We start from the raw sequence: 27,878 nt of genomic DNA, 5'->3' as shown, positions 1-27,878 counted from the left end.
CCCTTAAGAACAGAAAACTCAAAGCTGAACTGAAACATTGATGTAGAAAACACATGTGTCTGGAGCTTTCAAAATTCAAAATGATGGACCCATCCTGGGAAGTCCTGAAGCTGTAATAGGAAAAGCTGGAAAGGAGTTACGGGCTCTTTGGAGTTGCCAGAAGGCAGGAGCTTGGCCTTACTTCTGTGGGTTACTGTTCTCTAGCCGGGTGACCTTGAATGATTATGAGCCTCTTATCAGTGGTTTCCTGACTGAAGGGGGAATAATACCCATGTCATGGCAGTTGTGGGACTAGTAGTAGCAGTGGATCTAGAAACTGTTTTAGCAGTTTGCACAGTTTCCTTGGAGACTGGGTATCTAATGCTTGTCAGTTCCTAATCCCCACTTAAATTATTATAAATGTGAGGTGAAAAGAAGGATAAATTCTTGTTAGTAAATAATTAGTGTCCTATTCAGCATCAAATTATCCATGACACTTGTTTTTTGTGTCTGTTAATCCCAGCTAAGGTCAAACCTTTATTCTTGTCTAGACTTAAGTATTCTGTTTAAGAACTACTAATTAATAATCTCAGGGGGAAAAAATCTAAAATATACACCTATCTTTTAACATTGGTCTAAGGTAGTAGGGTAGACTGTAACTTGATAATTGCTCTACAAAGGATTCTCTGATTCTGAATAATTAAAGATCTGTTTTCTGGAATAAAATTCTTCTGGTCTGAAAATATCCCAATTTAGGGAAGGGAAAGAGAAGCTGAGATTCAGTAATTCAGCTTTTTGGAATCCGTCCTGTTTGTATAAGCCGTTTTTGGGAACAGTGTGACAAGGTTCTGCTTTGGTAAGGGGGGCGTGAAGGTGCAAGGTACGGTTGCCTGAGAGGAAGAGGTGGTAGGCTTGCCCTTTCCCTGTAATCCTGTAATGCCAGACTAATCTGCAGCCTCTATTAGTAACATTACCCATCTGCTAGCTTCAAAACCGGAGGCAAAAATCTTTGCTTCCAGATTCTCTAGGTGTGTGGGCTAGGGAAGGGACAGACAAAGCTAGTAAATACCGCATACCGTGAAAGGCCAAGCACCCAGCTAGGTTTTTATTTCCATTGTTACAGCCAGTCCCCCAGCAGTCCTGCAATGTTGGCGGTGTCACTTCACACTCCAGTTAGGAAACCAGTGATAAGAGATTCTGTGATCTTTCAAGGTCACATGACTGGAAGAGTGTGGGAAAAAGACTGTTGGATGTGACATCAGGCTCCCATCCTAGCTCTTCCACTGTGTCCTAAACACCTCTTCAGCTTGGGCCTGATACCGCTTTGTTCCTCCCAACCCCCTACCCTGCCTCTTAGTGGCAGACTGGCAAGAAACCTACATTTTAAGTTGGGTAAGCTGTTGTTGACCAGGTATGCCTGGCGTTCATTCCAAACAGAACATGCGTCCTTGCAGGGAATCGTACCTACTTCTGTGTTTCCTGATTTCAACCATACAGTTTTTGTCATGTAGACTTTGCGCCTTTGTTTTCTGACCCTGTCAGAACATGAGGCATCTTTTGCCAGTTAAGATGGCCTTTCATCTTTCTCTCTGACCTCTTTGAGACACCCTTGCTGCTGAAAAGAATAAATACTCTGTCTGGATGAAATTGGGTTGAGCTCATTGCAGGTTGAATTAAGCTATTGTTTTTATGAGGGTTATTTCTGACTCCTGTCTCTCATTTCCCTCATCGCCCCCACTCCCATTCACACACGCAGTCCATGTATACGCCTCACATACACACATGACACAGGTCACCACCCATCTTCAAAATGAGTCACTTCAGAATGTGACTTTATTAACCTGGCTGCAAGGAAATTTCTTACCTCTTCACATATGTTTGGAGGAAGCTCTCTTGGCAGCCCACCTTGCTCTTTGAAATGTACGCCTCAAACTTGAGTGTGCTGGTTGGAACTAACAACCCACTTTGGGCAGTGTTGTTCACAGAAATGTAAATTGCCTTGTACCCATTCTCATTCTTTCAGAATTCCCAGGAAGAAGGTAGGTTTCTGGTCAGCATTGTTAAAGAAATAACCTTTCTGGCAGCCCGGGTGGCTCAGTGGTTTAGCGCCCACCTTCAGCCCAGGACCTGATCCTAGAGTCCTGGGATCGAGTCCCACGTCAGGCTCCCTGCACGGAACGGAGCCTGCTTCTCCCTCTGCCTGTGTCTCTACCTCTCTCTCTCTCTCTCTCTCTCTGTATCTCTCTCTCTCTGTGTCTCTCATGAATAAATGAGTTAAAAAAAAAAATAAAAAGAACCTTTCTCCTCATATCTCTTTTTTAAGCATATAACAAGATTGTGGATGATTGATTTACACAGCTCTGGTCCAATATAAAGGTCTTTATGTCTAACTACAGAAAAGAATATTCTCAGGAATTTTACCATTATGGAACTGTTAGTAATTTGGGGGAGGAAAGGTAATTTTGGATTTAATTCCTAATTTAATAAGCTGCCATCACCCTGAAATGCCAGTTTTCTTTTCACTTGTCCTTTTACCCATCAGTGAACTACATTAAAACATTTATCAAATAGTGATTTAAATCTAAAAATACAATGCCGCAGGACTGATTGTCCTGTGTTTGGAGTGCTTTTGAAAGCACTGGGATTCACAAGGAGCAAGGCCTACACAGAGAGAAGGAAAGATTCCGTAATAGCTAAATAAGACCTCATAGTGCCACTCAAGCACAAAAAGATGGCCTACAGCGTAATAGAGCCCTTGAGATAAAAGCAATGTTGCTGTTATTGTTACGGTAGCCAGCAGGCCTACGTGTGCTTTAGGTCCTTTCAAAACTTTGCTTCTGAATACTATTTTATTCCTATTCTGCCTTTCGGACATGACCATTCCATTTTTAAAATAGTATTGAATCTCTGTGGCAGAAGATATTTAAGATGCATGAATTACTTTTGGAAGACTTCAGGACCAAAAGGCCGAGCATTTTTTCTTGAAATACATAAGCTTAAGCGTGCATTCTTTCACAGCCCTGAAAGGAGAGTTCGGTAAAATGAATGCAGCATTTGAGATTTTTACCTTATATTTTTGTAAAACCTTGGGATAATCAGATGGAAACTTCTTTTTTTTTTTTTTAAGATTTATTTTAGAGAGTACGCATGTGCAAGTGAGGAGGGGGACACAGGAGGAAGGAATGGGAGAGGGAGAGAATTCAAGAAGACTCTGTTGAGCTCGGAGCCAGACATGGGTCTTGATCCCAGGTCCCCAACCGAGATCATGACCCAAGCCAGAGTTAGACGCTTGACTGAGCCACACAGGCACTCCCAGTTGGAGACCCTTAATGGCATTGTCACATTGATCTGGCAGTAGTGAGTGTGACATGGGTAGGAGGCGCCGTAAAATGAACTCACGTGCTCTGCTTCCACAAACTTTGCTTTCTCTCTCACATGTTGTCCTTGATGTGTTTAATGTCATATTTTTATAGACCTGAGGAACCCGTGTTGTCACTGCTAGTTCTCCACCTAGTCAGCAGTGCATGTAGATGTGTGTTTTAATTGCTTGCCAAATTTTGAAAAGTCTGGTTAGATGGAATGTGATGGGAGAGACTGAGAAGATGTATTTTTTTCTTACACTTCCTTTATGAAAAAACTTGAAACAGTTTAATAGAGGTCTCTGCTAGTTGTGTGAAATAGAATTGGTAATAGTGTTACAGGTTTATAGGGCTTTTCATCTATTTGAGAAGATACACACAGTCCTCTCACAGTGTGTCTTATCTTTACATAACTTTATTCTTGGTGTCCTTACATGCGCTTGAACCCCTGTTGTCATCAATAAATATGATTCCCATCAGTTGTTTCCTCCCTTTCCTGCTCTCCCACTGCCTCCTTCCTTCAGACAGAGTGGGCTCCTTGTGGTTCTCTGCCTCCCTTGTATGCCTTTGAACACCCTGTCCCCTCTGCTTTGATCGTCTGTCCCCTTCCTTCTTGCATCACTAGGTCTGACATGTCCCTGAGGACATTTGAGTTGGGCCTTGGCCTCAGAAGTTCAGCCTGGCTTTCATTTGTTGCCTCCCACACCTCTGCACACACACTGATTCTTATTTGCCTCCTCTTAGATGCCTGCAATCCTCGATACACCTTTCCTAGCCTTCCTGCAGTGAGTAGTCATTATTGGCTTGTTCACCTGCCATCCTGCCCCACTTCCGGCACACATAGCAGTGTCTGCGGTAAGACACTGCCCTGTTCATTACCTTAGTAATAATTTCACAAGAGCAGGTCATCAGTGAATACCCACCAACTATGTGAATCTGCTGAGGCTATGAAAAGGGATTCAGAGAAGTTGAGATCATTCTTGGCCCCAAGAGTTCTTTCTTAGGCTTGGGAAATAAGGCATGTCCTAGTGGAGAGAGTTGCTAGGTTAGCAAGTTGGCAGGCTGTAAGGTGGGCCAGGATAACATGAACCTGTGGAGTATGTTCAGGCTCCCTCTCACCTGAGTGTGAGGCTGGGAGTGGCTCCTGCCTCCCGTCCCCAGAGGGTGGGGAGCAATCACGCCTGTGGTGCAGAGATTTGAAACTGAGTGAAAGGGTAGCCCTGGGATATTGCCTTGAGATGAAAGGGATTTCTTTAATCTGGGGGTGGGGGGGTGGGAGGAGCACAAGGAAAAGATTAGCTTTGAGAAGGGACAAGGTATTTGGGCAAAAGGTTGGAGCCCAGACTTCCTGTTCCGGAATTAGTAGTGGGAGGGAAGATGACACGGTAGCAAGAAGCCAGCTCTGGTGAGCCTGCACTGTTAGGCCGAGATGTTTGAGTGTTACCTTGGTGTGCAGAGGTATGTTTGAAGTTTTTGGAGTTGCAAAGTGAAAGAAGCCAACAGGTTTAGTGATGAGAGGGAAAGGAGACTGAACAGGAAAGGAGGCTCTTAAAATAGTCTAGGAAGGAAGCAAAAACAAAATATAAGCTTCCCCCAACCCCACTATTCACTCCATCAGCACAACTGAGTCCTAGGGGACAGGCCATGAGGATTCAAAGGTAAGTGAAGTAGGGTGTCTTTGTAAGAAAAGGGTGTGAAAGCATCAACAACATCTCAGTTGTCAGGCTGGTAGTGAGAAAATTGCAACCTACAGAAAAAGGCACGGGTGATGATAGGGTAGTAAACCGATAGAAGCTGTAGCCAGGTCGCAGGATGATGCTAAGATCACAGATGGTAGATTTGGCTTTTTTTCCACAATGAAATGAGTAATATTCTTTCTGCCAGGAATTCGGTCCCTTTAACCGGCCCCCCTGGTTCTTTCCTCGTCCCTCACCTCCACCACCATACTCTGCAACACACAGCCAGGCCCAGCCCCTTGAATTACAAGTCCTATGATATTACTTCTCTTCCCCAAACTCCACAATGGCTCCCCTGTCAGGGTATGAGCCAATGTCCTCACAGTGGTCCACAAGGTACCCTCCCCATTTCCTTTCTGGTCTCAACTCCTCCTGCTTGCCCATTCTGGTCTGGCCTACTTGGCGTTCCTTAGATTTGTCTAGAATGCTCTCCCTTGAGGCCTCATCCCTGCATGTCTCCACATCTAATCTCATCTCTTCGAAGTCTGCTCATATGTCACCTGACCATCCTATTCAAAATTGCAACCTGTCCCCCATACCCTTCCGTGGCCCTCTCCATCCCTCTGACCCTACTCTACCTGTTTATATTCATGACTTTAATTGCTTTCAAACACATCGCTTATTACTATCTCTACAATTACTAGTATTACTGTTCCTCATTAGAACTCTCCACATTGCTCCACCCATATGTAGGCTTTCTTAAAGGTAGGAATCTTCAACCTTTTTATTAACGATGCATAGCAAGGGCTTACAAAAGTGCCTGGTACAAGGTAGGAGCTAGTAAATATTTGAATGCATTTAATCTCCCAGCTATTACTCATAAGGCCTAGTTAATTACCCCTCTCCCACCCAAATTAAATGGGTTTTGGTCATGGGAAAGAATAGTTGATCCTGTCATCATCTAAATTCTCTATATGTTTTAAACAGTTTTTGTCTTCTTCAAATGCCTATTTTCTCTGAGTTTTTGTAGAGCAAAGTTTTATGAAATCTGTACAAAAATTAGAGAAGAAAATTTGAAGTCCACTTTTCAAATAAAAGAGAGTTATTTGGCAAAAGAGTCGAGTCATATTGTATCATTGAGGATTTGTGATCTGCAAGGCAGAAATGGACTTTACTATAAATATCTGGCTATGCTAGAAGATAAGGTCCTCTGCTTCTCTAGCATACATTCGCTGGATGCATTTCAGTGATGCTTGACAATGAGCTCTCCATCCTGTCTTGGGGAATATCTGTTACTCCCACAATTGTATATGACCTTTACCATTCTTTTTCCTCATAATTCTAGCACTACACACATACACACAGCCTGAAAAAAACTAAACAAATGAGACCGAATACTAGGTGGAGAAAGAATAACTGCATAAAAGGACCACAGTTTGGGGGTTATTTTGTTTTGCGTTTTGTCACCTTACCTGCTTTTCTAATGTGCACACACACATTGAAACATACACTCTCTCACACACGTACGCACACACACCTCAGTCAAAAAAAGTTGTTACAGGAAATTGAGGAAATCATAGTAGAGAATGCAGAGATGTGCAAACCTTTGGATAACTTCTAATTACATAGCCTGACATCTTACAAGTAACTTCCAAAGGTGACTTGGGGGCTCTTAGAGGCTCATATGGAAAAGTTCTAGGAAGACTATGTGATTGTTGTTTTTTTTTTCCTTCTCTAAGTGAAAAAGTTCCTTTTGTAGAAGAGCTGTTACTACACCTTTTTATTGTAGAACTCATTTCTCAGTGGGGCTGTTTATGTGCAAGGGGGCAAACATTGGTTCTTAGGAAGCAAAAAAATGATTTATATATAAAGGACAGATGTATACACAGTGCATAAATATACAATATTGCTATGGCATTAAAATTGCATGGGAGGGTAATTAGGAAAAATCTAAACTCCTGGCAGTGGGACCAGTAATGAAAACAACAGTTAAATAACACCACTTTGACCTAGACTCAGAGGCACCAGCCTAGAAATGGCCTCTTCTGGACATTCATGCTTTTGTCTGGGGTTGGGGGAATGATTTTGATAGTTTAGTTGTGAGCTGTGTCCAAGGGCTTGAGTCTGTAGGCAGGACAGGCGGATCCATTTGATGTGTCAGGCTCTCTCTGGTTGAACAGACTGAGTTGCTCAGGTTAGCTGAGATCCGACAGGGCCAAGTGGAGAATTCTCTGGGCTCCTATTGCCTGGCAGGCAGGAGCAGCTTTGGGCAATGTGAAGGGTGTTTGGAATGTCCCACATAAGCTACGTCCCCATGAAGCAGCACATCCCTTTTTCTTTATGCCTCTGCCATTAATGTAGCTCCCTTTGCTCTCTTGTGATTCTACTGGAGATTTTCTAACTCACCAATCCTCTCCCCAGTTTTGTTTTAAAGTCCTGGGAGAAAAAAAAAAAAAAATGCTGCCATCCTCATCTGAGCTGAGCTGAATGCAGGGGCTGGCAGGACAGACCTGTGGCCACCGAAAATAGGCAGCACTAGGTCAGCTGCCAAGTCAGCCCTTGTTAGGAACAGGAGAGTGTCACACCCGGTTTGGATGTAGCTAGCTGTGATGAGGAATTTCCTGGGGCCACTCCTCTGATGATTGTGGTCATGATTCCCTGTGAATGTAGCTTCCTGAGAGTGAGGTGTGAGTGTCCTGAGGCTTCAGCTGCCTGATAGGAGGTTTGAATAATTGGAGTGTTTGACCTATGTGGTCATTGCTGAAGATTTGCTATTGGAGTTTCTTTCAGCATCTGTTTGAACAGAGAATTAAAGTTTTATCTCAGCATCTTAAAGCATGTCTAATTCCTTAACATCAGGAGAGGGAAAGTTTGCCTAGACTTTTCAGGTATCTCAGAGAAGGTGCGTACAGCTCATATGGTTTCTCTTCTGTTTTAAAATTTTATTTATTCATGAGAGACACACAGAGAGAGGCAGAGACACAGGCAGAGGGAGAAGCAGGCTCCATGCAGGGAGCTTGACGTGGGACTCGATCCCAGGACTCCAGGATCATGCCCTGGGCCAAAGGCGGCACTAAACCGCTGGGCCACCTGGGCTGCCCTTAAGAACATTTTCGTTAAAAATTTCTGCACATCAGGACGCCTGGGTGGCTCAGTGGTTGAGCGTCTGCCTTCAGCTCAGGGTGTCACCCCAGGATCTGGGATCGAGTCCTGCATCAGGCTCCCCGTAGGGAGCCTGCTTCTCCCTCTGCCTGTGTCTCTGCCTCTCTTTCTCTGTGTCTGTTAAGAATAAATAAATAAAATCTTTAAAAAAAATTTCTGAGCATCAATTATGGAAGAAAAGAGTACAAGGAAAATTGCAACATGTAAGACAAAGATTAATCTTAATATGTAGAATCTCTTTCAAGTAAGTAATAAACATTCAGTTGGAGCTTTTTTTTTTTGCCCACCTTAATACATAATTGACGTTTTAAAAAAGTGTATGAAACATTCAAACTCCTTAAAGAAAGGCAAATTATGTAAGCCTCCCATTTTGCCTATCAAATTGGCCAGGATTAAAACCTGATTGCCGCTGTTAGGATTAAGGGAAACAGGTATTCATACCTCTTATGTGGGAGTATAAGTAATGTATAATCTCCTGGGAGGACAACTTGGCAACAAATATTTTTATGACTCAGCACATCCTTCCACAAGAATATTTATTGCCACATTTACAAAAGTGAGAAAATATAAGCAACCTGAGTGACTAGGAATAAGTGACTATTTAATTAAATGATATAAACAAATGATGGATATTTAGTCATTAAAAAAGGTTTATGAAGCTTAATATTGTGTGAAATGGAATTATACCTATATTATATGTTGTATTCAGAAAAAGACATTTTTTCTTGTTAATTATATGTATTACTGAATCAAAAATTAAAATTCTTGATACTTTTCAAAATTTGTTTTTATACCAGGGCAGTATCATTTCCATAATTAGGAAAGCTATTTCATAATATAAGGCACAGTATATGGATGTGAGAGCCATCTTAGTTACTTAATAGGTTACACATTATAACATATTAATGATGACTTTTTAAAAAATATTTTATTTATTTATTCATGAGAGACACAGAGAGAGAGGGGCAGAGACACAGGCAGAGGGAGAAGCAGGCTCCATGTGGGAGCCCGACGTGGGACTCGATCTTGGGTCTCCAGGATCAGGCCCTGGGTTGAAGGTGGCGCCAAACCGCTGAGCCACCCGGGCTGCCCCATGTGATGACTTTTCTTTAAAGGTCCTTCCTCAGTGGTTAAACAAGGAAAAGTAGTTTAATAAAAAATCTTTAATGTTAACAAAGTATTTAATAGGTTATTAAAACAGAAACAATTAGAGGCAGCATGGAATTGCAGACAGAACACGCACTTCTCAGATGATCATGGGGTTTGAAAAAAATTTTTTTTAATTTTTATTTATTTATGATAGTCACAGAGAGAGAGAGAGAGAGAGAGAGAGAAAGAGAAGCAGGCTCCATGCACCGGGAGCCCGACGTGGGATTCGACCCCGGGTCTCCAGGATCGTGCCCTGGGCCAAAGGCAGGCGCCAAACCGCTGCGCCACCCAGGGATCCCTGATCATGGGTTTGGATCATGGCTATCACTGTGGGACTTTTGGTGTTGGACCTACAATTTCTCCACTTATGAAATAGATATATCTTAACCATCTTTGTCCTCATATGACTGTTGTGGGGAGCAGTTTGGGGGGGGGCACTTAACACGGGGGCACTTAACACGGTGAACAAGTGGCTCTTATGACGAGCAGCCTCTCAGGAGAAGCATAGCATTTCCTTTCCTTCTCTTAAGAGAACCAAACTTGAAAACCATTAATTAGGGGCACCTGGGTGGCTCAGTGGTTGAGTATTGGCCTTTGGCTCGGGTCATGACCCCGGGGTCCTGGGATTGAGTTCCTCTTTGGGCTCCCCACAGGGAGCCTGCTTCTCTGCCTCTGTCTCTTCCTCTCTCTCTCTCTCTGTCTCTCATGAATAAATAAATAAAATCTTAAAAGAAAAGAAAACCATTAATTAGGAAGTGATAACTCACTTTGCAAAAAATGACTGTTGTGATGGTGTGTTAATTCTCTATCACCTAAACTTAATAGCTTCAAACGTACACATTTACATCTAATGGTTTCTGTGGGTCAGAAGTCTGGCCACGGCTTAACTGAATCGTCTACTGAAGGTTACCATCAAGACAGTAACTGAGGCTGGGTTCTGATCTGGAGGCTCAACTAGAGAAGCATCTATTTCCTTATTCATGTGGATGTTGACAGCACTGTGTTTCCTGGAGATATGTAGGATTCATAGCAGCTTGCTTCTTCAGAGCCAGCAAGTGGAGAGAGGAATAAAGACAAGCACAAATGCTTGTGATAGCAAGACGGAGTCTTACATAATGCAGTGTAATCATGGGGATGCCAGTCTGTCACCTTTGCCATATTCTGTTTGTTAGAAGTTAATCACAGGTGATGCTTGCCCTCAAGAGGAGGTGATGACACAAACATGAGAATACCCTAAAGGGGGATCATGTAGAGGAGTTGCTTTGCTACAAATGACATTCACATGTGTTCCAAACACAGCTAGGAATGCACTATTTTAGAAAGTGATTTGATTGAGGAAAATACTGGCTTATACCTTAATAACATTGATTGGAAAGCAACATGAAACCCCACCCTGTACTGGTTTCATATTAACTGTGAAAGGCCAGTAGTGCTGTCATCTGTGGTTTAGAGCTTGAGGACACAACACTTTTCCTTCAAAACCTGGTTATCTTCCAACCCGGGGAGCTTTCTCGGGTCTCAAGGCTCATTACTTTTTAAGTAATGGATAATTGAAATATTAGTTCAAAGGTGACTTTTCTAAAATGTAGGACTTTATTTTATTATTTCCAGACTCTCTATAATGAGTACTCATCTCAGCAAAAATAAAGTTTGCTTCGTCTCACCCATATTCATTTTTAAGTTGTAATCTTTCATTTGTTCTCTGGATTGAAAAAAAGCCATTTGTTTTGCTTTGAACTTGGCATTCTCAAATGAGAAGTATGGCATTTTGTGTTCTCTGCTGGGTTCCCCCTCCTTGCACTGGCTCGAGTTAGGATTAGTCAACTCTCCCCTGTATGGGAAAATGTTGATGAATAATGCTAAGAATTTCGTGAGTTTCATAAAAGCCAAAATGAGATTGCTATTTGAGATGAGTACCCTAAAATACGAAATGTAATGTTTTGGAGGTATTTTGGTGATACAGTAGATGTGAGCGAGTGATTGATCACACCCTGATGAATATCAGAACTTTTTTCCTGCTGTGAATGGATGTGCCAGCTGCCCCCTTGGAGCACCGCTAGTGGCTGCAGGATGGAGTCTTGGTAATTAGACCCTGGAGTATTATTTTATGACATCTACTTCTCCTAGCCTAAGTGTACAGCCGACTGACCAAACTCAGCAAGGCATTGGTAAGTCACGTGCCATCTTACAGAGTAGAACTCCCATGTGAGGAAAAACCAAACCTCCCAACTCTAGTACCGGAGATTGTGTAGTCCTTGCTGTACATGTTCTGATGTCTGGCATCCGTTTTAGAATTCAGAGCAGAGAGATGTTCAGCATTCTCTTGGGCCGGTTACTTGCCAGAACACCGGAATAGGTAACAAGTATCTACATGTTTCCATTATTCTTAATGCCACATGTATGTGCAATGCTTAACTTTTCAGAAAGTTTTCATATCTTTTCTTTTTTTTAAGATTTTATTTATTTATTCATGAGAAACACACAGAGGCAGAGACACAGGCAGAGGGAGAAGCAGGCTCCCTGCGAGAACCCGATGTGGGACTCAAGTCCAGGACCCCTGGGATCATGCCCTGAGCCGAAGGCAGATGCTCAGCCACTGAGCCACCCAGGCGTCCCTCATATCTTTTCTTGATTTAATGAATGTTTCCACACAGTGGACATGAGTCAGATGGTACTGTCTGCATTCTATAGATGAGGAAACTAAAGCTCAAAGACTTGACTTTCCACTTCCTCTCATGTCACAGAAAGAAATACAGCCAAGGCCACGTGGTTCCAAACCTCAGATACCTTTTCTGGATGAACTGTGGTGAAGGGCAGGGAGTCCATTTGAATCCTACTTCTTCTATGTCACAGTTCTGTGACCTTGAGTTTGAAAGCCTCAGTTTTCTTATGTGTGGAGAGACTGCCTTCTTATGGGGTCATTAGGGCAAAAGGACAATTTAAGTGTAGTCTCTAAACCTGATGAGCACCCAGTATGTGGCAGCCATTGATATAATTTATTCTGTTCTTCTCACAGCTGAGGTGTTGGGCTCCCTGGTGTGTCTCCCTCAAGCCTACAGGATCTGGGTATCTAAAATTCTAGGCCTATAATCCACAGTCAGTGAAAGACAGAATGCTGGTGCATTCCTAAAAATTATACGGGGAGTGACTGGATCTCTGGGGTCCTAGATGATCCTCCCCCTCCCCAGGAGAGTTGCTATGATGGGGGATGAGATCCTCTGAAGGTAAGAGGATGAGCAGAGCATAGTAGAAAAAGTGGAAGGTGGCTTTTGAGCAAACCCTGGAATTTGCTGTTCAGATATATTAGCAATTCGTTTGAAGAAAAATGGAGTAAGTATAATGGGTTTTAGTTAGTGTGGCATCAAGAAAAAAAGTGAATTCTGACCACCTGGCAGGAATTTACTTAGATTCTAAATTGCCACTGGTAAATAACACAATCATGACTGCATTAACACAAGAAGCCGTGTCTTCTTACCCATTCTCAAAATCTATCTCATGTACTAACAGTGAATATCCTGCTGTGATGAAGTCTGTCTTTCATGGGTATGCCAAGGAAGGTTACTTCTGAAACTCAAGCATCTGGGCCCTCCGTCCTGTCCTCTGTCTCTGAATCACAGAAAGCTATACTCCTTAACTTCTTTTTAAACCACATGAAAAGCATTATTGCCCTATATCTGGATCTTCTTGTACCCATTCAAAAATAAAGCAACTCCTCTAAGATGAGAGATCCCTCTGCTTTCCTGCATGAGATGTGAGACATGGTGCAGAAAATGGAGTTCTCTGAGCTCTTTAATGTTTGAATACCATAGTGAGTTTTCTGTGCAGTTTTTTTTTAAAGCGTGGCATCTACATACACATGTGCCCACCTGCATTTCATGAAAGGCTACAATTTCCAGGTAAGACAGTATTATCATAAAAGCTAATTTGCTTTGTAACCTAACTTAGGTCTTAGACAAGGTGCTTAAACTTTCCAAGTTACCTGTAAAATGGGAATAAGAAAAGCTGCCTCATAGAACAGTTACTGAGAAGATAAGCTCTTAGTAAAAACTCAAATGTTAATTTACTTTTTTTTTTTTAACCTAGAAGCACTTGTTTCACTTTCTGAATGTGAACATTTCCTGAATAAAGGTGAATTGCTGATGCCTTTGTTCACGGTGGAGGTAGTGGTCAGAGAAAAGGAGTGTCTTCTTGCCACAGCCAGAATGGGCCTCTAGCCAAGGGCTCGGCAGTGTAGCATTATTATAACAAATTCTTTTTTTTTAATATAGAAGCTTGGAAAATACAGAAATGCGTAAAAGTTATTTGCAACCTTACCTTTTATTTTTTTTATAAGTATGCAAGGAGAAACTTTTTTTTTAAGATTTATTTATATATTTATTCAGAGAGAGAGAGAAAGGCAGAGACACAGGCAGAGTGAGAAGCAGGCTCCATGCAGGAAGCCTGATGTGGGACTCGATCCCAGCTCTCCAGGATCACGCCCTGCGCTGCAAGTGGCACTAAACCGCTGAGCCACCCGGGCTGCCCTACAACCTTACCTTTTAGAAATAATAAGACATCTTGGTGTCTTTACTCCCTGTGTTTTTCTTTTTTAACTTTAGATATCTTTGTGTGTGAAACACGTTATGCCAACAAAAGTACATACAACATACGTGCACCACTTAAGGAACACTAAACATGGGGGTGCCCATCACCCCATCGAAGAGCTAAAAAACATTGTCAGTTCCTATCGTATACCTGTGCACCTGAATCCTCATTTATTTCATTTTTAAAAATCAAGTAATTTGCATTTATGTTCTTCCTACTTTGTCATATGCATTTGCCTATAATGTCATCATTTTAGGTTGATTTCTTATCTTTAGGGCTTAAAGTAATGGTAGATCATGGACTGGCCTTATCCTAATGATAATTGCTGCTGGTAACCTAATGAACCCCGGGCACTGTCTAAATTTTTATTTAATTTCATCATACTCTATGAGCTGCAGTAGTTCCTCATTTAACTAATGGGAAAACAGAGTTTCAGAATGTTTCAGTAAGTTGCCAAGGTGGTACGATAAACAACAGATCTGCGATTGGAGTCCAAGGCTGTCTGATGCTAAATCCCTTGTCATTTCTGCTCCTACCAGGCTGCCTTATGGACTACATATTGGAAGTGTAATGCACATTGAGGGAATTGGCCACTAAATGTAGTATTTCTGCCTAATTCTAAGCAAGAATAACACACCTAATGAGGCTCTAGTTTTTAGATGGCACTTGTGCTAGAGAAATCCAAATGGAGGCAAACTTCAACAAGAAATGTGGGGGAAAAAATGCTTTCTTGATAATCGGAATGGTATCACATGTAAAAGTTCTGCTTTTACTTGGAGGGCCCTTTGTATTGGCTTGTCTGGTCCCCCCCCCCCCCCCCCCCCCCCCCGCCACTCCTACTCCACCCCCACATTGTGGTAAAGTCTGGGCTTTTGTGTTCTAAGCAGCCCTCCTGCAGTGTTTTCTACATCTGTGCATCTTTAATTACAGTGCGACCTAAGGGAACAGCACGACCCCTTGCTTTTGCCCATGGAGACACTGACCTGTTAGTCTAAAAGACTGAAATGGTTGCTATGGTTGCTGCACAGCGACAATGTCGAGCTCAATGTGACTCGAAAGTCACAGTGCTATGTGTGGAAGGGCGGAGACTCAATTTGGCACAGTTACAGTTGCTCATTATATTCTGTAGGTGTAGTCACTGTGGCATCTTGGTATATATACTCTGTGACCCTGAAGATGTGTCCAGAAAAAGGGTGTGAGGGCACCTGCCTGGCTCAGTCGGTTGAGTGTCTGCCTTCCACTAGGATCAGGACCCCGAAGTCCTGGGGTCAGGCTCCCCTGCTCAGCAGAGAGTCTGATTGTCCCTCTGCCCCTCCCTCTGCTTGTGCATGCTCGCTCTCTCTCTTTCTCTCTCTCAAATACATAAATGCAATCTTTAAAAGGAAAATTTAAAAAAAGAAATAGAACGTAAGAGGCTGTGTTTGTTGAGGTAGAACAGCAAGCGTCCTAGAAACAGCATGTAGCTGTGTCTGGTTCTGCTGTAGCTGTTGTTAAATTCCCGGAGGCCGCGGTGGTTCCACTCACCAGGGATCATCTATACAAGCCTCCCCTTCAGCCTCACTAGAGTATCCTGAGGTATGGAAATCCACTGCCTGGGACCAGTGAGCAGCAGAACAGCACTAGGATTTTCCTCAAATACCCATTAAATGCCAACAGCCACCACTACTGCTGAGGACAATAAAAGGAGTGGAGGGAGAAGCTGGTCACCATTAAATGAACATTGGTGTGTTCACGTTTTTACACTAATCAGTTTGAGTTCATGCTTGAATTAAAATAGGTTTTTCAAAACCTAGAGGGAATAATGACTGCGTGTCATCCTTGCGCAGGGGCCATGCTAATCTTCTCTGTATCGTTCCAATTTTAGTATATGTGCTGCCGAAGCGAGCACCAACATAAAGTTTAACGTGAGGGCGCCTGGGTGGCTCAGTCGGTCAGGAATCTGCCTTTGGCATGGGTCAGGGTCCTGGGATGGAGTCCCACATCGGGGTCCTTGCTCAGCGGTGAGTCTATTTCTCCCTCTCCTTCTGCCCCTCCCCCCTGCTCATGATCTCTCTCTCTCTCTCTCTTGCTCTCACTCTTGCCCTCTCATTCTCATACTCTCTCAAATAAATAAAATCTTTTTTAAAAAAGTGTAATGTGTCTTGACCTAATGTCCAAAATGTGAGATAATTCTAAAAAGTTGGAGAATTTCAGAGCATTCTCTTAGGAGAGGTTACCCCTAAATATAACAAACCTAATGAAGTTCAGATTAACTCTTTAATTTTTTATTCTAGAAAATACTTTATTTTCTTGGGGCACCTGGGTGGCTCAGGCAGTTAAGTGTCTGACTCTTGATTTCAATTCAGGTTCTTGATCTCAAGGTGGTGAGATCAAGTTCCATGTTGGGCTCCACACTAGGCAGGGAACCTGCTTAAGATTCTCTCTTCCTCTTCCTTTGCCACCCCCCCATCCCTCTTGCACACTTTCTCTCTTTATTATCTTTTTTAAAGATCGTATTTATTTACTCATAAGAGACACACAGAGAAAGAGAGGAAGAGAACCAGGCAGAGGGAGAAGAGGGAGAAGCAGGCTCCATGCAGAGAGCCCGACGTGGGACTCGATCCTGGGTCTCCAGGATCACGCCCTGGGCTGAAGGCGGCGCTAAACCGCTGAGCTACCACTTTCTCTCTTTAAAAAAAAAAAAAAAATTTTTCTTCTTGAATTTTTAATTTTATTGTACAGAATAACTTTTTTCTCAGAATGACTTTTGATGCCATGCTTTCCTATATTGGTGTTGAGTCATAGTAAGCAAGTCACACAGGTTGCTTTTCTTTTGAACTAGACTGATAGTTTTTGATGGGGTGGGGGGAGCAAGTATTCTCTTGTTGGTTGGTGCTATTTGGAGATGTCTGCCAAGAATCTTGCCTCTCACAAGACTTGATCTGTTGGTAGGTTCTTTTCAAATGCCCCACTAAAGCTGCTGAATCCCTGAACCATCAGAGCTGGCAGTGACTTTGGCAGTGCCCTTGACTTTTAGAGCATCCTGTGCTGACAGAGGAGTGTCAGGATATGTTCAGGTATAAGACCTGCGAGTGCGTTCCTCCCACCCATCCTCCCCACCCTTGCATTTGATCAGCCACTTGCTATGGACTTCTGACAACTCTTATCCTGGTGCTGGGGGAGCAGACAAGATCTTAGGGTCAGTACCCTCACAGTGAGTAAGGGGCAAGAGAGCCAGTTACTCTGTTTCTCCACTGCTCGGGTGACCTACCCATAGGTCTTTTTTGCCTTCCTAATTTTTGTTACTGCTACTGTTTCACTGCCACTCTGTCCACCCGACCCCCATGTGTGTCTAGTCAACATTTAAATGTTAAAGGTCATCAAGACTCAGTCCTAGGCTCCCTTCTCTCCTTACACTATACTTTCTCTCTTCTTTGTAACATAGGTGGATGAAGGTGAGATTTCCTCTTTGGGAGATGTCTTGTAAGTGTGTGTCTCTAGGCCAGGCCAGTTCTCTGAGCCCCAGATCTGTCATTGCAGACTCCACGTTCTCCACTTCTGAGTGCTATTTCAAAGAAGTGTTCAAATCCAAATTCATGACTTTCTAATACCCCCCACTATAATTTTCCCCCAGCAACATGTGCTTTTCTTCATGTCCTCCTCCCATGAAAACACCATCATCCACTAAACTCCACAGCCCAGAAGCCCACATCACCATCTCTCCCTCACCCTCTTGGCTCAGTAGGGCCCACGTTTGATTAGTCCTGACTCTTGACTCTCTGTTCTTCATGTGGCCGTATCTAGGGATCGGGTCCTTGACTCCCTCACTCATGTCCAGCACCACCCCCTCTAGTCATACTTGTTCTCCTCTGTCCCTCAGGTGGATCCTTCTCACCTTAGAGCCCTCACACAAGTGCCTTCTTCCTGGCTACTGCACATATCATCCTACTGATACCGAGTTAAGGGCTGTGTCCTTAGATGAACCTTCCCTTGATGCTTAGGCCATTCTTCATGGTATAAGCTCTTAGGACCTGTGTGGCTCTCTCAGAAGAAGTTTAGTTCCATAAGAATAAGGACTGTGCCCTTGCTCTCAGCATATTCTTGATCCCTAGAGCAGGACCTGGCGCTAGGTAAGCACTCGGCAAATAGTGAGTACACGAGCTAGGCTCAGTGTCTAGCAGTTTACATACATCATCCCATTTGAGCCTCAAAATCATGTTTAGATTGCGTAAAGGGCTGGCCAAGGCCACTCTGGAAACAACAAAGCACAGCAGGGAGTCACCCCCAGGGTCAGGGAGTCACCCAAGCCTAGGCTCTTCTGCTCCAAACACCCGCTCTCCCAAGGAAGAAACAGTTGCTGCTGTTAGATTCAGTTAATAAGTTAGTGATGATAAAAGGAGAAAGGAGCAAGGGTTCTTCTCATAAGGGAAATTGAGGGAGAGTTCAAAGAGACTTGCATTTTACAGGTACTGATTTCCTTAGGACAGTTTCTTTAAAAAAAAAAAATCTTATGCATTATAAGCTTGAGGAACTCCTCAAGCTTACAGTGAGGAACTGTAGTGTTGCATCAGCAGATTTTGCTGCCAAACCTCTAAGTGACATTCCAAGTCAGCCTTCCACTGCTTCCTGAGATAATCTGTCCTTTAGAGCCCCACTGATCTCTTCCCCCTCTCCAGGCTTGTAGATGTCAATCAGACCACTGTCAGCTTCTTTCCTCTCTACTATCATTTTCGTTCTTATCTTTTGAGACCCCATTTATCCACTGAAGAAATACCTGTTGACCACCCATTATGTTCTAAGCGCTGTGCTGGGATCTACCTTTATTCCTGTTGCTTGTAAACATTTCCCCACGAGTGCCCCTCTCCTCAGCAACCACCACACTTTTAACAGGAACTGTCATTAGTTATGTAAAAAGATCTTCACTATACAAGTGTGCAAAGCCGTCTTTTTTTTTTTTTTAAGATTTTATTTATTTTTTCATGAGAGACACACAGAGAGAGGCAGAGACACAGGCAGAGGGAGAAGTAGGCTCCCTGTGAGGAGCCCGATGCAAGACTTGATCCCAGGATCATAACCTGAGCCACTCAAAGCCATATTATTTAGACATTGAGCACTTTGTGTACCAGCCACTGTACTAGGAATAGACACATTCAGTGTTTTATAATCTGTCTGTACTACCAGCAACCAGGCAGGAATGGGCAGGTGACTAGTGTAAAATCAGGAGATACATATAATCCACCAAAGTGGTATAAGTTTTAGTCTGGACACCTCTGAGGCCACTCTATATTCTTGGCTCAAACACTGTATAGAAGGTAACCTAATGGACCTCATACTTGGACAGGAGGAAGGACTAATTTATTTTAATTATGAATTTCTCACTCTCTTCCACCCACATCCTCTTTATTTAAGTACAGTTAGTTCACTGCCAATAAGTGTCTTGTTCTCAACATGTGAAAGCTTCTAGCATTTAGTGGGCATAAATATTACTATCTTTCCTCCAAAAGCAGTGGTGTGTATTTATCTCAGACTTGAAGTTAATGGAAAAAATATTGACCATCAATCTCACATCTATCTACCCCATTTAGATTTGACCCAAGAGTTAAGCTAACCAAACTCTGTACAATAGACAACAACAGTGATCTTCAGAGTGGAAAGTGGGGAGAAAAATATGTTAGGACATCTATTTTTTATTTATTGCCTGCCTCTTAAAATTTTCTGTTTTAGACAAAAATGTAGATAATAGTTTGGAGCTAATATATAATTATGGCAAGAAAGAAGTATACAAAGTTAATACACAAAAGTTAATCACTTTTCTGTATACTATGAATGAACCAAGTGGAATTTGAAATAAAAAACACAACACCATTGACATGAGCATCACCACACATGAAATACTTAAGTATAGACCTAAGAATATATGAGAACTGTATGAGGAAAAGTGCAGAACTCTGATGAGCAAATTCAAAGAAGAACAAAAGGACCAGAGATATTTCCTGTTCATGGCTAGGAAGACTTAATCTTGGGGCACCTGGGTGGCTTAGTGGTTGAGCGTCTGCCTTTGACTCAGGTCGTAATCCCGGGCTCCCCCCAGGGAGCCTGTTTCTCCCTCTGCCTGGGTCTCTGACTCTCTCTGTGTGTCTCTCATTAAAAAAATAATAATAATAATTTTTAAAAAAAGGAAGACTTCATCTTGCCAAGATGTCAACTCTTCCCAACTTAATCTATAGATTCAGTACAATTCTAGGCAAATTCATAGAAGGTGTCTTGTGTGTTGACAACCTAATGCTAAAGTTTACACAGAGAAGCAAAAGACCCAGGATAGCCAACACAATATTGAAGGAGAATAATTGGAGGGCTGACAAAGCCTGACTTCAAACTTACTATAGAGCTCTAGTGATCAAGACAGCTTGGTTGTGGTGAAAGTGTAGACAGTAGATCAATGGAAGGAAATCGAGATCCTAGAAATAGACCCACCTAAGTGTAGTTAACTGATCTTTGACAAAAGAGCAAAGCAATACACTAGAACAAAGATGGTCTTTTTAACAATAAAAGTAAAAGCTCACTGGTTGCTAAGGGTTAGGACAGGGAAGGAAAGATGAATAGATAGAACAAAGAGGATTTTTAGGAGAGTGAAAATACTATATATGATACTCTACTGGTGGATACATGTTGCTATACGTTTGTCCAAACACATAGAATGTACAACACCACGAGTGAACCCTAGGATAAGGTACAGACTTCAGGTGATAATCATATGTCAACATAGGGTCATTGATGATAACAAATGTACAGCTCTGGTAGGGAAATGTTGAGAATGGGAGAGGCTGTACATGTGTAGGGGCAGGGGGTATATGGGGGATCTCTGTATCTTCTCAATTTTGCTGTGAATCTAAAACTAAATACTGCTCTAAAACTCTTCTTTAAAATGGAGACGTTAGTATAGAGCAGCAATAGCAAGCATTTACATTCCTCTTTGTGAGCCACAGTTGTGAGCTCTCTACATATAATATTTAATCCTCATAAAAACCTTAGGAAGTGCTGTTTTTATCCATATTTCACAGGTATGTAATCAGGCAGGTAGAGACTTAGTAACTTAGTAATGAAGCTGTGAAGCTCTAGATTGTCAAACCCAGGGAATTTGGTGCCACAGCTCTGCTCTTCACCATTCTGCTAAGCTGTAGTACATATATATAATTTGCAAATGAATGTACATGTGCTCAGCATACTTTCAGTAGTAGGAATATATAATTGAGAGAGTTCAGAGTCCATTGTTGGAGAAGGCCTAATGCAGCACGAGTACCGCCCCTTTTCACTGCATCCTCATACCCTGGGGATGAGGTTTACCTATAAAAGGGACTGGGGGAAGGAGTAGATTCTTCCTTTTAAGAGGAAGGGTCCTACTGCTTATGGGGAAGGAACTCCTTAGGTGAAGAGGGGTAAGGAAGAAAATGAAAGAAAAATCAGGTTACATTGTACATGTAAGATATTATCAAAATAAAACTTGGGTGTGTCTTTCTTTGAGCAATCAGTGAAAGGTCCAAAGTGAACTGGACTAAAGGGATGGAGAAAGAATGGCAAAGATCAGGAGGGCAGGGCTCCGCTTAGCACCAGTTTGTACCAGTTTCTCACCAGAGCGGGAATTGAAGAAACGGAAGCCATCATGATACAGTGATACAAGGGTGGTTTTCAGAGCCCCTCCAAAAGCTAAAGATGGAAACCTGGAACTGAATAAAGGTCAAGTGAGATGCATACAAATTCATAAGAAAAAACAAAATGCTTAAAAAAGTCTGCGGCCAAAGAACAGTTCACAGAACAATAAAATAACTAAACTTGCAACATGCTCAGTTCTACAAAATGACATAAAACCACTTAGATGGTTTCTTTTTCACCTGTTAATAAACCAAAGTAAAACCACACTGCATGCATAAAGCTCTCATCTGTACCCTCTATCTCAGGTAGCCTGATCTCTTTGCACTTGCAGGGAACACTTTGATAAACAGTTTGATGATGTGTGTATGTCTGTATACATACACATTTTTAAAAAATATATGTAACATATATACGTATATATAAAACTAATGTTTCTCTTTAAATTCTGCCTAAGAAAGCAATCTCAGATACAGTAAATGCCATGTGGCTGTCCTAGCATCACTGATTATATTGAAGAATTGGCAATGACATAATATTTATCATATTTTTTAATTTAAATTCAATTTGCGGGACACCTGGGTGGCTCAGTGGTTGAGCATCTGCCTTTGGCTCAGGTTGTGATCCTGGGTTCCTGGGGTGAGACTCGCATCAGGCTCCCCACAAGGGAACTTGCTGCTCCCTCTGCCTATGCCTTTGCCTCTCTCTGTGTGTGTCTCATGAATAAATAAATAAAAGCTTTAAAAAAATTAATTTGCCAACATATAGCATAACAGCCAGTGCTCAGTGCTCATCAAATCACGTGCCCTCCTCAGTATCCATCATCTGCTTACCCCAACCCTGCTCCCACCTCCCCTTCTGCAGCCCTTTGTTTCCCAGAGTCAGGAGTTTATCATATTTTTTTAGATTTATTATTTTAGAGAAAAATAGCACATATATTGGGAGGGGCAGAAGGAGAGAATCTTCAACCAGACTCCCAGCTGAGCACAGAGCCCAGTGTGGTGCTACATCTCATGACCCATGAGATCAAGACCTGGGCTAAAACCAGGAGTCTGGTGCTTAACTGACTGAGCCATCCAGGTGCCCCTGCTCATCATATTTAATCTAGCAAGTCACTGGAGCATTAGGTAGACTTTACAAACAATGGTTAGAAAGACTGTATAATAACACCAGAAAGTGTTTGATTATAATGTTGAAAAAAGCAAGACACAATTGTATCTTATAAACCACATCTATTATAGTATTTGTCACCTTGTATTAAAATTACTTGTCCTTATTGGACTGTCTTTAAGTCTAGACTTGGGTTTGCCAAGGGCAGAGAAGGGCAAATTTATGCCACAGTGCACTATAACCATATCCACATTGCTTTGCCCATGGTAGACAAAAACTGAATGAATAGTAAACTTCATTCCCACCAGACAGTTTCCAAGAGCTAACAGTTTTTCATATTTTTAAAATTATGACAAGTGGTATTTAGAGTTTCTTTTTTACATTGTAGACATTGAAAGTATTTTTTTAGGTTTCTTGATTGAATGTTAAGTGAAAGCATTGATAAAAATTTTCAATGTAGTGTTGGTAACTACAATAGTGTATCTATCTTAAAAGAATGTATAGAGATGGGCAGCCCCAGTGGCACAGCGGTTTGGCGCCGCCTGCAGCCTGGGGTGTGATCCTGGAGACCTGGGATAGGGTCTGTGTCGGGCTCCCTGCAGGGAGCCTGCTTCTCCCTCTGCCTGTGTCTCTGCCTCTCTCTCTCTGTGTCTCTATGAATAAATAAACAAAATCTTAAAAAAAAAAAAAAGTATAGAGATGACTGGTCCTGTTTTATCATTAGGGCAAGAACATAATATATTTCAGATAATCTGCTTTGGAGCTGGATTCTTCAAATTCTTACTTTCATTGTCAGAGTCAGAAAAACAAAGTATTTGAAGACAAATTTTAGTAGAACTTGACCATTAGCCAAAAGTTACAATATGCTACTAAAGCAGAGGGTTCTCCGTATTATCCCAAGAGAGTTACTAGGCTATCCAGGTGCAGTGTAAGACTCAAAGTGGGGAACTCACATTTTGTAGAAGGCTTCTGTAACATGGGAGGGAAAACTTTAAAACCCCTAGGCAACCTTGGGCCTTGTGTGTTCTGGATCCCTCCTCCATGCCAAATTGACGCATGCTTATCTTTCAGCTTTAGTACCTAACTTTGTATTCCATGAAATCAGAGCCTTGTAATTGCCTCCTTTATTGATGACCTTTAAGAGATAACTTGGGCTTCTTGGAGTCAGTCTGTAAAGAAGCCGCAGTTTAAGGTGTGATATTATCTGTTGCATTAGGAAAAAAGCTAGTTGGAACTACAATGAGACCAGAGACCTTTTTAGATGACAATGACATAATATTTATCATATTTTTAAATTTTATTTTTAAATTTGAACTGAGAATGTGGATATTCACAGATACTTAGACTCACAAAGAGTCTCTAAGTCATAATTTTTATTTAAAAAATGTTCCTTCTAACTATTGTAGTGTCTTACCCCTTATAGCTATTTACTACATATATGAATTTTATGAAATGTTACCCTTTGAATTCTCATAGCCTTGGCTGATTTTAATCTTCCTTCATTGGTAGAAAATTTACAGACCATGAAAAAAAATTAATCATTAATATTTATTGAGTGCTTCCTCTGTGCCAGGCACTGTGTTTTAGGTAGTCTTAGGGATATTATTTCAATCCTTATAGCACTCCTTGAGGGACATGGTATTGTTCCTGAAATACATTTTTAAAAACCCCTGAGTTTTCAGAGATTAGCTTGCTCAAGGTCAAAACACTAAGGGAAGGTTCTGGGCTTGACAGAGGTCTGTCTGCCATCAAAGCACCGTTCTTAATAAGGATGATGGTCTGGAACTGTGGTAAAATTTAGCATGTTAAAACAATTAAATTGGTTTTTGGGTATGTTTCATGTGGGAATTCCAGGAATTCCTTATAAAATAAATTTGTAATACTGAAGTTCAGTAACTTCCCTTCTTTCAGACAAGCCACAGAAGTATTGATCTGTCCTAGTAAAATAGTCAACGGAAGCTTTGGGCCAGCTGGCATCTAAAAAGGCCAAGCCTAAAAAAAACCCTATATATTCAACTATAAGATATTCCAGAGAAGGCAAAACTATGGAGACAGTAAAAAGATCAGTGGTTGGCAGAGGCTTAGGAGGAGGGAGGGAAGAATGAATGGTTGAAACACAAGGTTGTTAGGGCAGTGGAACTTTTGGGTATAGTACTATTAATAGTGGATATGTCATTATGCATTCGTCAAAACCCATGTATTAGAATGTGTGACCTTAAGAGTGAGCCCTAATGGAAACTATGAACTTTAGTTAATAATAATGTCTCAGTATTTATCAATTGAAACAAATGCATCATCCTACTGCAAGATGCTAATAAGAGAAACTGGGTGGTGGGGGTGCCAAGCATATATATCCTTGTCCCTTGATTTTTTCTAAATCTAAAACTGCTCCAAAAAATAACATCTTTTTTTTTAAAAAACTTCAAAACTCTTTCCCTCCAGTTTCAGGATTTCCTTAATTTTTAAAATTACTGACCGTGGATCCTAATACATCAATTACATTTAAGATTCCATTGTCCTTCCTTCCAGTGCTGGTTTTTTGCTAGGTCTGTGGACTTAGCTTTTTCCATATATACTTGCTCTGTCTTTCTGGCTGCCAGTTTGCTGGCTGCTTACATTTGATCTAGCCACTCGCCGCTTGTCCTGCATGCTGCCATCTGATATGTCTTCCTGAGACGTAGCCCTGATTGTCCCCCTCCCTTAGCTAAAAACCTTTGTTTCCCCTCCTACCTCAAAATTTCCCTATCAGCATCAGGTGGCCTGTACTCCTTGAAATCTTGCTAGAAGCGATTGTTTCTTGAAATTGGAAGTGATCTCTATCAGTGCACTGTTCATAACTTGTTGACATTTACTTTCATGATATTATGTTAACATTGTATCATACCTGCCTATCTCTCCCCACCCAGTTGGATTATGTTATTTGGTGGTAAGGACTGTATTTTCCCTCCACCATTGTTCTGGAATCACTGTGGTGCTTTGAATACAGAGGGTCTGAAAGGATGCATTTAGCTGAATTCAGTGTATCTATGTTCCCAGTCTCTTTAGAGCTCTGCTGTTAGGTGAAATGAAAGAGAAACCCATTGCCCATATGACAGGCAGTGTGACACATAGAACAGTGACTGCAATGTCTAACATTAGAATGTTGTAATTTATTGGTATTTGATCACTGTTGCATTTATGTGGGGTTTGTAGCCACTACTTTGCCCTGTTGTGTCTTGAATTAAGAGTTTAGATTAGTGGGGCACCTAATGATTAAGCATCTAACTCTTGATTTTAGCTCATGTCATGATCCCAGGGTCGTAAGATTGAACCCTATGTCAGGCTCCATGGACATTCACTGGGGAGTCTGCTGGTCTCTCCTTCTGCCCCTTCCCCCCATGCACATGGGCTCTGTCTCCCTAAAATAAATAAATAAATCTTTAAAAAAAGAGCTTAGATTAGCATTAACAGTTTTAACCAGTACGTTTTGAACCAAACATCTATCCATGTGCCTTTCCAAAGGAAATTCTTGTTGCCTACTAAATGGGTGCTTTTGCTATATTTCCTATTAAAAGATAGAAAATGTGATATTTAAAAGATATTACTGCTTTGATAACTTTATATTCTTAGAAAATTCTTGTGACTCTTTGTCAATTCTTTAATTCATTTTTTACTTTTTGTGGCTTAATTCTAGCATAAGATTTTCAGTGGAGTAAAAGGAGTTGTATATATATATTTTTAAAGATTTTATTTATTTGTTCATGAGAAACACAGAGAGAGAGAGAGAGAGAGAGAGAGAGAGAGAGAGGCAAAGACACAGGTAGAGGGAGAAGCAGGCTCTATGCAAGGAGCCTGATGTGGGACTTGATCCCGGGTCTCCAGGATCATGCCCTGGGCCAAATCCTGAGCTACCCGGGCTGCCCCTGTATATTTTTTTCTAGGTCTTTTTCTTTATCCTAAGTAGAAGGTGGGGTGAGATAGAAATTCTTAGTAGCTCAGTTATTGCATCCACCATTTAAGAGTTCAGCTTGAAGAAAAATAATTGACTGGAAAGAATAAAGAAGTATGCATCTATAGAACCAAATTTGTTTCTTATTTGCTTTCAAAACTGTTTAAGTGAAGCACATTTCACCAAGATGAATTTCAGCTTGAGAGCTGTCCAGATGTTAAATGGCACAACTCCAAATATGAATGTACTGTGCTTTTAGAAAAAGTCTCTCTCTCTCTCTCTCTCTCTTTTGTTTTCTTTTGTTTCTTTAAAAATAAAGGTCAGGGGAGATATCAGCAAGAAAGAACAGAAGTGGATTTGAAGATATAAATGTTCTCATGGACAAAGAGGATAATCTTTTAAAAAGGAGATGCAGTTTAATAACATGTAGGAAATGGGCTTAAGGTTTCAGTTGACTGTAAACTTGATTAAAGTCAATGATGCTATTTGATGCCCCCGCCCCCCAAATGACACAGTTTGGTACTAAAATATTTAGGTTGTTTTAATCTGTTTTACTGTTTTGAGGAAAGATAAGCATACTATTAAGGTTTCAAGTGCTACATGCTTTTTTTTAACTTTTGTATTTATTTGGCTTAGAAAAAGAATAAAGTATGACAAAACTCATAATATTGGTCTTGTCAAATTTCGAGTCTTTATTGGATTACAGTTCTTAATTCTCCAAGATGATAGAAGTAGTAATTGGTCAGAAAAGCCTAATGAGAATTATAGAAGAAGTGTTGAAGATGGGAAAAGGGAAAAGATGGATGGGTTGGAAAGTTGTCCAAAGCATCCTCAGTGTTTTAAAATAGAGCAGAAGGTAGCCTTAGAAGATGTCAAGCGACTATTGCACATCTGTGAATTAGGTCTTAGAATATTTACAAGTGAATTTCCTTTACCAGTGGTCTGTAGGTGTTCACTTTTGGTTGTCTGGTGGCTCTCCCAAGAAGAGTTGCTGTCTACTTGAAATTTTATTATCAGTTCCAGAAAACATTGTATCAAAGAAGTGAGTTTTCTTTCTTTCTTAAAAAGATTGTATTTATTTATTCATGAGAGACACAGCCAGAGGAGAGGCAGAGAGACACAGGCAGAGGAAGAAGTAGTCTCCCTGTGGGGAGCTGATGCAGGACTCGATCCCCAGCCCAGACCTGGGATCACACCCCGAGCTAAAGGCAGATGCTCAACTGCTGAGCCACCCAGATGCCCCCAAAACATTGTTTCTTAAAAATTGGTGAAGATAATTCCATTTGTAAATACTTCTTTAAACAC

General features: G+C 41.5%; 1 protein-coding gene and 1 non-coding gene across 3 annotated transcripts in view; one reads left to right on the top strand and one right to left on the bottom strand.

Annotated features, from left to right (window-relative positions):
- The window catches only part of IQGAP2 (IQ motif containing GTPase activating protein 2), a 287,229-nt gene that overhangs the window by 72,457 nt on the left and 186,894 nt on the right, over nucleotides 1–27,878 (top strand). The gene's annotated exons all lie outside the window — the stretch shown is intronic.
- LOC140624089 (U6 spliceosomal RNA) lies at nucleotides 15,693–15,797 on the bottom strand. The gene has a single exon (XR_012023626.1). It is a non-coding gene; the product is annotated as a U6 spliceosomal RNA (small nuclear RNA).

Source organism: Canis lupus, chromosome 2 (assembly GCF_048164855.1).
Source record: "Canis lupus baileyi chromosome 2, mCanLup2.hap1, whole genome shotgun sequence".
In the NCBI taxonomy this organism is placed as follows: Eukaryota; Metazoa; Chordata; class Mammalia; order Carnivora; family Canidae; genus Canis; species Canis lupus.
The sequence above is the reverse complement of the archived record's forward strand: the minus strand, read 5'-3'. Positions and strand labels throughout refer to the sequence as shown.